At 42.1% G+C, this 11006-nt stretch overlaps 1 protein-coding gene across 1 annotated transcript in view; it reads left to right on the forward strand.

Moving 5' to 3' along the window:
- RAB39A (RAB39A, member RAS oncogene family) overlaps positions 1 to 11006 on the forward strand; it is a 37285-nt gene that overhangs the window by 22330 nt on the left and 3949 nt on the right. The gene's annotated exons all lie outside the window — the stretch shown is intronic.

Genomic DNA, 11006 nt, shown 5'->3' on the forward strand with positions numbered 1-11006 from the left:
CGAGACGGGCGGATCACGAGGTCAGGGATCGAGACCATCCTGGTCTACATGGTGAAACCCCGTCTCTACTAAAAATACAAAAAACTAGCCGGGCAAGATGGCGGGCGCCTGTAGTCTCAGCTACTCGGGAGGCTGAGGCAGGAGAATGGCGTACACCCAGGAGGCGGAGCTTGTAGTGAGCCGAGATCTTGCCACTGCACTCCAGCCTGGGCGACAGAGCGAGACTCTGTCTCAAAAAAAAAAGAAAAGAAAAAAGAAAAAGTCATATGGAAACAAACAGCAGTCATAGAAATGGTGGGAGAATTACAAGCCAAGAAAACATATCCTTTCATTATGTTAGATCACATAATCCACTGTGTTATATGGAATGTAAAATAATCTTGAGAAGGTGGTCATTGTCTCATTATTGTTCTGCAAAAGGATACCAGAAAGCACTGGAATAAGTGCCGAAGTCTTTTATACATTTTCTGGTACCGTATCAAATAGAAAATAAGCATCCTTTCATTAACACCTTGAAGACAATTAGTGAAGCTAGAAACATTTCTCATTAATTTCCAAATAAATTATTTCCATTTTCACACATAACTTGTTCTGCCTTCCAGAATCCACTGCAAAGTACAATTTGAATTACTACCCATTTAAATGCATTAGTTCTTTAGAAAATGTAGATGATTTCACCTATATGTGTATAGAGTGTGCAATTTTCAGCCCATTTCTCCCCTTTTGACTTTATAAATCTCTACTATAAGTAGTGAAAAGAAATAAAACTTTTTTTATATTTCTCTTTTATTCTCCCATTTCCTCAGCATTTGAATGCTGCCTGGGCACAAGCTAATGAGGTATGAATGTATTCAGTTGTTTATTTGTTCATTTACAAATAGCGGTAGGACTCATGCATGCCCAGTTCAGTTTTGAACACTAGGGATACAACGTTTAAAAAAGAAAAAAAGGCTGGGCGTGGTGGCTCATGCCTGTAATCCCAGCACTTTGGGAGGCCAAGGTGGGCAGATCACTTGAGCTCAGGAGTTCAAGACCAGCCTGGGCAACATGGCGAAACTTCGTTTCCACAAAAAAAATACAAAATTAGCTAGGCAAGGTGGCAGGCGCCTGTAATCCCAGCTACTGGGATGCTGAAGTGGGAGGATCAGTTGAGCCTGGGAGGCAAAGGTTGCAGTGAGCCAAGATCATACCACTGCACTCCAGACCGGGCCACAGAGCAAGACCCTGTCTCAAAACAAAAAAAAAAGACAAAATCCTTGCTCTCATAGAGTTTATCTTCTAATCGGGTTATAACCAGATAAACTGTAAAATTTATATAGGATGTCAGAATGTATTAATTGCTACAGAGGAAAACAGAGTGTCAATGCTGAACAGAGAGTCCTAGGGACAGTAAGAAAGCATCACTATCATAAAATGATTATCTGTCATGGAAGAAAAATAAAAGGTAGCCATAGGGGAATTGATTCATATATTCAAAGGGGAAATATGACCCATTACGTCTTGTCAGTATACATATGGCCTCTACGACCACAGACTTGATTTTTGATGGAAAGACCCTGGAATTACACAAAGAAAAAGAATCTTTTTTTTTTTTTTTTGAGACGGAGTCTTGCTCTGTCGCCCGGGCTGGAGTGCAGTGGCCGGATCTCAGCTCACTGCAAGCTCCGCCTCTCAGGTTTACGCCATTCTCCTGCCTCAGCCTCCCAAGTAGCTGGGACTACAGGCGCCCGCCATCTCGCCCGACTAGTTTTTTGTATTTTTTAGTAGAGACGGGGTTTCACCGTGTTAGCCAGGATGGTCTCGATCTCCTGATCTCGTGATCCGCCCGTCTCGGCCTCCCAAAGTGCTGGGATTACAGGCTTGAGCCACCGCGCCCGGCCCAAGAAAAAGAATCTTAAGATTGTTTGTACAAAGAAAGAATATTCTAAGTTACAAGTGCCAAGTTTCAGAATCTTAGATGAGAGCAGGGACTGTTAGAGTCAATAATAATCAAAGGAGTAGGGAGGCTTGTGTTTTAGCCTCTTGAAAACAGTGCTGAGGGCCACAAGGCAAGTGAAGCAAATAAAATAAAGCATCAACACCACGACTGTTCCCAGAAGGGCAGTAGGAATGTAATGTCATGCTGAAAAACAGGCACCCACAAGGCTAATGCATTCACAGGCTACTTGATGCCAAGAGACTCTGGCATCAAAGTACTTTTGTCCTCTAAATGCCTATTTTACAATTGGCAAAGCCACAAGAAGGGCATTTCCAGGGTGGGAACATCTGGTTCATTTTACCTAAGTAAGTCAGCAAGTGCTTACTATTTTGTTGCTTTTTTAAGAGGCCTGTGCATATCCAACAAAGTTCATGATAATAACACATAAGATCTATATAATGTTGCCATTTTCAGATTTTTTTTTTTTTTTTTTTTTGAGATAGGGTCTCAATCTGTCACCCAGGCTGAAGTGCAGGGGTGCAGTCATAGTTCACTGCAAACTTGGACTTCTGAGTTCAAGCTATCCTCCCACCTCGGACTCCCAAAGCACTGGGATTATAGGTGTGAGCCACTGTGCCTGGCATCTACTAAAAATTATTTTGAGCAGTCCAGGGCCTCTGGAGTTTTGACCTTCATTTAACAACAGCATCTTATCTTCAGTGCCTTTTAGGAAACTAGACAACTGTTTACTCTGAGATATCATTTACATTTTTTAGAACCTCAGCAATCATGTCATTTGTGTAAAATTCCAAATTCCCCAACATATCATTCACATTTGATTGCATTAATCATATATTAAGTAATTCTTTGTAAATGTATGCAAACTCCAGTGCTGTTAAATAATCCCTTGTCTATTTATTATTTTAGGAAAAATAATTAAATAGAGGAAAATCAAGCAGTTAAAAATGTTTATATAAACAAAGCAACCACTTTGTCTCATTATGCTAAAGCAAATATGTATAAGAATGAACCTTGTGGATGAATAAAGCAAGTATGGCATATACATACAATGGAACATGATTCCATGGAGTAGAAGGAAATTCTGTCATAGGCTACAGCATGGATGGACCTTGAGGACACTGTGCTAAGTGAAATAAGCCAGTCAGGCCAGGCGTGGTAGTTCATGCCTATAATCCCAGCACTTTGGGAAGCCGAGGTGGGCAGATCACCTGAGGTCAAGAGTTTCAGACCAGCCTGGCCAACATGTGAAACTCCGTCTCTACAAAAAATACAGAAATTAGCTGGATGTAGTGGCGCATGCCTGTAATCCCAGCTGCTTGGGAGGCTGAGGCAAGAGGATCACTTGAACCCAGGAGGTGGAGGTTGCAGTAAACTGAGACCGCGCTATTGCATTCCAGCCTGAGCAACAAGAGTGAAACTCCATCTCAAAAATAAAAATAAAAAAGACCAGGTGCTGTGACTCACGCCTGTAATCCCAGCACTTTGGGAGGCTGAGGCGGGCAGATCATGAGGTCAAGAGATCAAGACCATCCTGGCCAATATAGTGAAACCCCATCTCTACTAAAACTACAAAAAAAATTAGCTGGGCGTGGTGGTGCGTGCCTGTAGTCCCAGCTACTCAGGAGGCTGAGGCAGGAGAATCACTTGAACCTGGGAGGTGCATGTTGCAGTGAGCCGAGATCGCGCCATTGCACTCCAGCCTGGCGACAGAGCGAGACTCTGTCTCAAAAAAATAAATAAAAAATAAAACAAGCCAGTCAGAGGACAAATACTGTGTGATTCCACCTATACATGAGGTATCTAAAATAGTCAAAACTCACAAAAGCAGAAAGTGGAATGATGGTTCTTGGAGGCTGTGGGCTGGGGAAATGGGAAGTTGCTGTTCTTAGGGATAGGATTTTAGTCATGCAAGATGAGAAATTTCTAAAGATCTACTGTACACCTTGGCACGTATGATTGACAATGCTGTACACTTCACTGTACACTTACAAATTGTTAAGAGGCTAGATCTCATGCTATGTGTCCTTCACTACAGTTTTTTTAAAAAACTGAACTTCAGTCTTATAAAACTATGTTGAAAGATATAAGAGATTTGTGAGCTTGTTTTGTACCATTTTTTTCTTACAAAGTCGATGTTGACTCTATCGGTCAGGTCCTTGGTTGCCTGCAACAAAACCAGCTTGAGAACCTTATTCAGAAAAGAGAGTTAGTAGAAGCATGTTTGAGGTGCAGAGACTTGATGGGAAGGTGGAGGACCAGGCTTGGAATGAATCAAAAGATCCCAGGAGTCTGGGCAGTGTGGTCCCCATGACGCTGTTGCCCCCTTTCTGCCTGCTCACCCCCTGCCATAAGAAGCTCCAAATGGCCAGGTGGCAGCTTCAGCTGCTAATTCAGTAGAAGCATCACGGGGTTTTCTAGTGAAAGCATTTCTCCCTTGAATACTAAAACCTTTATATCAGCAAAGTTCAGAGTCACAGGGATTAGATGCAACAAAAAGTTTTAGTGACTCATTAAGTGGAATTGTGAGAGGCACCATCACCCTATTTTCACCCTTTGCTTCCCATACCACAGCTTCTGTTTATGAGGGAAAAATGCCACCTACTATCTTGCTCACTAATTTAGAACATAGACATCCTGAAGGATTATGCTAAAATCTTACAAGGTGTCATCTCCTGGAAATGGGCATACCTACCTCTTAATAACCCATTTCACAGTTTTATAGGGCCAGATACCTCTAGGTGATAGTGGTGTGATATGATCAATGAATCCCATGGCATCATTCCATTTCCCTATCTCCACCACTGTTAAGTGAATTACTTGATCTGTGGCAATGTGTAGGATAGCAGGACTATGTATAAGACATTCTGTATGTTCATGGATGGTGGTACTAGCATGGCCTAAGTCCAGATTAAATATATTACAATGAGGACATATCTGTGTCCCCTCCATGATGGTCCCCCAGAGTATGGTACCATATTCAGGATGTCAGTAGCTGCTGGAAAATTGGGTGGTAAGCAATAAGCAATAACAGTTCAGGCCAACCTAGGTAAGATTAAGTCTATTGAGCCCAGGTACAGCCTCCATCTCCCTACCATGAGTTCAAAGTAGGATAAAAATACTGATTGATAATTGTAGGACAGAACATTTTGTTCCATTGATTATGAAAATTTTTTCATGGAGGGGGCTTTTGGTGGCCATTCACATAAGAAAAAAGTATGCACATACTCTAGACTCATCAACAGACCTCTTCCTCAAACCTCCTAATTACCAGCCCCCGATCTTGTTTTTTACCCAACATGCCAAATCCTTCATGTCTGCTTATGAATTGGTGTGGATCTTTACCTACATCTCTCCATCTCTTCCTCTGGAAAAAGCAGACAGTGAGATGTAGCACTAGAGGTTCCACAAATGGAACTTTTTCACTGACCTTCAAGTTCTCCACTGAGTGGGGCTTACTGATGCTAGCATATTGTTTAGAGCCATTTGTAAGGCAGACTTGAATTTTTTTTCCTCTATTATTATAGGGAAATCCAGATAAGGCCATGAATTGAGAGGGTGCTGTAAGAATAGATGTGCTGAGTCTGTGAACTTTGTTATTCCAGGTCCATTCAGGTCCCACTCCATATTCCTTCCTATATATGCAACCTCTCTTTGGTGATAAAGCTCCAGCCTGGTGAATCAGAACACCCAGCTCGTGATGGACATTCAGATTGCACAGTCACTTGGTGTTCCACCATCAGGCATTTAGTCTCTATCAAAGCCAAGTTATAAGCCAAGAATTATTTTTCAAAAGTAAAATAGTATATGACAAAGAAAACATGCTTTTTTTTTTTTTTTTTGAGATGGAGTCTCATTCTGTTGCCCAGGCTGGAGTGCAATGGCATGATCTAGGCTCACTGCAAGCTCTGCCTCCTGGGTTCATGCCATTCTCCTGCCTCAGCCTCTCGAGTAGCTGGGACTACAGGTGCCTGCCACCACACCCAGCTAATTTTTTTGTATTTTTAGTAGAGACAGCATTTCACCATGTTAGCCAGGATGGTCTCAAATCTCCTGACCTCATGATCCACCTGCCTCAGCCTCCCAAAGTGCTGGGATTACAGGTGTGAGCCACCGCACCCGGCCAAAAGCATTCCACTTCTGTAATTGTCCAGTGGAGGTTTCCTGGGCCTGATGGAGCATTCCAGGCTACTAGAGGTACTTCAGGCAGGTACCATTAGATCTGATGAACCATGGGCCAAATGGCAATGTCGCTTGCATTGTAGCTTGGACCAGCCAAAGGGACTTCTCTTGCTTTCAGCTCTATCAAGGCTAGCAGGCTTTGGGGTTTCCCACTTAATGGATCAGAGAAGCACATTATACTGATAATGTTTCCTCCGAAATTAAAAAAGGTTCACTTGCTGGGCACGGTGGCTCACACCTGTAATCCTAGCACTTTGGGAGGCCGAAGCAGGTGGAGTTCAAGACCAGCCTGACCAACATGGAGAAACCTCATCTCCACTAAAAATACAAAATTAGCCAGGTGTGGTGGTGCATACCTATAATCCCCGCTACTCAGGAGGCTGAGGCAGGAGAATCTCTTGAACCTGGGAGGCAGAGGTGGTGGGGAGCCGAGATCACACCATTGCACCCAGCCTGGGCAACAAGAGTGAAACTCCATCTCAGAAAAAAATAATAAAAAAATTTAAAAAATAAAAATGGTTCACCAAGTATTAGGCTTTTTTTTTCTTGGTAGGGGGTATAAGATATGGTAACTTTTCTTCTTTGGAGAGGTTTCATCAACATACCCCTGATTAAAGGGCTCCCTTCCCCCAAGAAGCTTCACAGAGATTGCTGGCTACTGTATTTTCATTGGATATATCTTTAAGATACATGTATTTCTGAATATATAATTTATCCACCCCCTCCAACACTGATAATGCTCATAGCAACTCAGTGACCTCAGCGTGAGAACATAAGACCACACTAGTAATAGACATAATGTTGGGCATGTTTCTTTTTTTGCACTGCTAGTATCTCTTTCCCTCAAACTTCCTCACTCTCTCTGATATTTCTCCTGTTTTCAAACAGCTATGCATGTGGCTTAGACCAATCAACCATTCATTCATTCACTAAGGTGCACTGGGTGCCCACTATGTGCTAGGTTACTTGAAAACCATTGATATTCAACAGTGAGCAGTATTGACATGGCATCTTCATGCCTCTGATAATCAGCAAGCCAGTAGCATGGATCCAGAAAGAGGAAAGGAGGGAAAAGGATGCTATACAAGAATACTGATCTTGAACACACAATGATCCTGCCCACAGCCTAAGAAACAGACTCTAGCCAAACAGAGCAGCCATTTGTCCCTCTATGGAGTGATTAGGAAGAGGATTAAAGTGTGCCTCCAGTTCTCTTTTATGAGGAGAGGAAGATTGAATGGAACTTCCATTTCTTCCTATTAGCAGAAGCATAAATGTGAGGAAAAAAGGAAGAGTTTCTCCTGATATTAGCAGTATTCCTTGCCAGTGTTGAGTGCCCACTTGGGATTGGTTATAATTAATTCATAGTGACACCAGCCTGCCTGGTTGAGTGATTTTCCCCAGAAACATTCAGCTGCAGGCTGGACTGATCCCGAGATAGAGGTTTCCCAGATGAATATGACAGAGGGATAGGGGCTTGGAAATTGAGATATTTCCAAGAGAACAATTATAATGATGTCTCATTGAACTCAAGATATGGAAGAAGGCAAAGATAGGAGAGTATTAGTGGGTAGAAAGTGACAGAGTTGGTCAGTGGATTACAAATCTTGATGAAATTAAAGAATCACCACAGTAAAAAAGAATAGACAGGCTGGCAGGCTATGAGGTTTTGATATTTTTAGTGGACTGTGTAAATTTCCAATTTTGGAAGTAATTAATATTTCTGATGAAAAAGAAATAGATAAGAAAGGAAGAATAGAGAGAAAGGTTTATCAGAGATGAGGAAGTCCAGGAATTTGAGAAGTGACACCAGGCAGCTCATCCAAATGGATGTTGAAATCAGTAAGCAGAATGACAGGAATTGAAACAGAAAGAAAAACAAAGTGCTAAAATCTTTAGTACATGGAGAATGACCAAGCAGTTGGCAGATGACAGCAGATGATAGAGCCAGATGGCATAAGCCTCAAAGGAGCAGGGATTTTTTTTACAACAGGGGTTGGGAAAGAATAATTATCAGGAAGTTGCACTGGGGAAACAGGAGCCATCTCCTCCTGATCCTAGAGAACGGGCAATGTGAGTGTGCTGCAGGGGAAGCAGTGTTCTCAGGGACCAGCAGTTTTCAGTTAAGGCAAGGAGAGGAGACTGCTCCTCTGGCAATGGGATAAGATTTGCTGATAGTGTAGCCTTCAAAGTATGAAAGAACCAGCAGCTTTCTTTTATAATTAAAACCAGATCTTCCACTTGAGAGGGACAAGGGACTGCTAGGAGCTTATAACCCCAATCCCTCTCCTCCAAAATTCACCTTCCCCATCATCACATCACCCTCACACTGTATTTAGGAGTTTTGTGTCTGCTTTATCATTCTTGCCAGAGAATAGTCTCACCTCTTCATTCCCTCATAACACGAGAGACCAGATTAGAATCCACACCGTTTATTTCTCTCTTCCTTCCTTGCTTCTGTTCTTCTTTTCTTCCCTCCATTCCCCAACTCCACAATTTTTTGCCTTCCCTTAAATCATCCATTAATTCAGGGAGACTTTTTTTTTCTTTTTCTTTCTTTTTTTTTTTTTCTTTTTCTTTTTTTTTTTTTTGAGACAAAGTCTCTGTTGCCCAGGCTGGAGTGCAGTGACGTGATCTCAGCTCACTGCAACTTCCACCTACTGGGTTCAAGCAGTTGTCCTGCCTCAGCCTCCCGAGTAGCTGGGACTACAGGCACGTGCCACCACACCTGGCTAATTTTTGTATTTTTGGTAGCATGCCACCACGCTGGCTAATTTTTGTATTTTTGGTAGCACGCCACCATGCCTGGCTAATTTTTGTATTTTGGGGAGCACGCCACCATGCTGGCTAATTTTTGTATTTTTGGTAGTGACGGGGTTTCACTATGTTCGCCACGTTGGTCTCGAATTCCTGACCTCGGCCTCCCAAAGTGCTGGGATTACTCAGGTGAAAGCCACTGCACCCGGCCCATTCAGGGAGACTTTCAAATCCTAGAGGGAAATAGACATAAAGAATCATACTATAAGATAGTGTTGCTTAAAAAGAATTGTTATGCATCATCAACTCTTGAGTTCCTTACAGGGACACCTCCCTACCTAGTGCTTTTAGTGTCTGTTCCCTACCTTCTCATGATTCCTTCAAGAACTTCTAGAGACCTAAGTGTCTCAACTTATGGGAGGAAAGTCAAGAGAAAGATAACTGCTCCCTCCACACCTCTGTAAGACCTGCCTTTCAGTTCAAGTTTTCCATCTGAAGGCCTGCTTCTTCCCCCAGATGATTGATAGCAGCAGCGCACAATTGTTTTAGGAAAAGCACTACCTGCAGAACAACTATATTCAAATCTGAAGCCCCACAGACCCACACACAGAAACTAGAAATCAGGTTACTGCAGAGAAATGACAGATGTTACCCTGAGTCCTTTTATTCCCAAATAATTATTAATAAGGGTTGTTTTATAATGTGTATTATATATACTTTGCTATAATTTTATTCTGTAGGATGATTTGCCAAGTGTATTCTAAATGTGTTTTCAAAATTAAATACAATCAGTTAATAGGGTTGCCTATTTTAAAAAGAAAATAAAGATAAGTTTTTGAAAAGATAGTACTTCCTGGCCTGGTGTGGCGGCTCATGCCTGTAATCCCAGCACTTTGGGAGGCTGAGGCTGGTGGATCATCTGAGGTCAGGAGTTCGAGACCAGTCTGGCCAACATGGTGAAAACTCGTCTCTACTAAAAATACAAAAATTAGCTGGACAAGGTGGCGGGCGCCTGTAATTCCAGCTACTCAGGAGGCTGAGGCAGGAGAATTGCTTGAACCTAGGAGGCAGAGGTTGCAGTGAGCCGAGATCATGCCATTGCATTCCAGCCTGGGCAACAGAACAAAAACTCTGGCTCAAAAAAAAAACAGAAAAGAAAACATAGTATTTCCTACAGTGTAAAACATGCCTCTGTGTAATATATAAGCATTTCAGCATTGAGTTTTCAGCCACAAAAAGCATTTTTTAAATATTCTAGTAATGGTAAATTAAATGGATAGGAGGGATAAAAGTTATGCAGACTTGGTGCTGAGTAAATTCAAGCTTTCAGTCTAAGAACATAGCCATAATTAGATTTCTCTTAAGACACTGCACATCTGCCTAAATTCACACATAGAAAGATGAGTGACAAAACAATAACAAATTAGTTATGCCTCAAAGTTAAAATATAGCAACTGCATTATTCATAGCCTGCCAAAGATGGTGGGGGATTTTTTCTTATTGTCAAGTTCTTTTCTTTTTTTATTTTTAGAGTCTAAGCATCGGGTTGGTGAAAAACTCAATTTCTCTATAATACTATAGTCCTTGACAAAAGTTTTTCAAAAATAGCCACTTGGGAATCTCTCTACTAAGAATTCTGAGGAGAAAGAGGGAAGCAGGAGAAATAGAAAAAAAGAGGAGGTAAAATGGTTTGCACTCCCACAACAAAGCTATTTATGGCATCAGGTCACTGAACTGAGCTGTGATTTCAGCAATGAGGACAAGTAGGAAAGTATGACGGTACCAAATAACCCACTGGCCATTCACAAAGATCTTGGTGCCTCAGGCGTGTAGTCAGATGAGTTTGCTAAAAGACCATTGACAAACTGGAAACAGACACATGGGATCTCTGGCTTATACAACATTTAGCACTTTCCCTCTCCAATTAGGTGAATTAATCCAATATTGGCTGAGCGCAGTGACTCACACCTGTAATCCCAGCACTTTGGGAGGCCGACGCAGGTGGATCACGAGGTCAAGAGATCGAGACCATCCTGGCCAACATGGTGAAACCCCTTCTCTACTGAAAATACAAAAATTAGCTGGGGGTGGTGGCGTGCGCCTGTAGTCCCAGCTACTCGGGAGGCTGAGG

Source organism: Colobus angolensis, unplaced genomic scaffold, assembly GCF_000951035.1.
Source record: "Colobus angolensis palliatus isolate OR3802 unplaced genomic scaffold, Cang.pa_1.0 Scaffold7, whole genome shotgun sequence".
NCBI classification, from domain to species: domain Eukaryota; kingdom Metazoa; phylum Chordata; class Mammalia; order Primates; family Cercopithecidae; genus Colobus; species Colobus angolensis.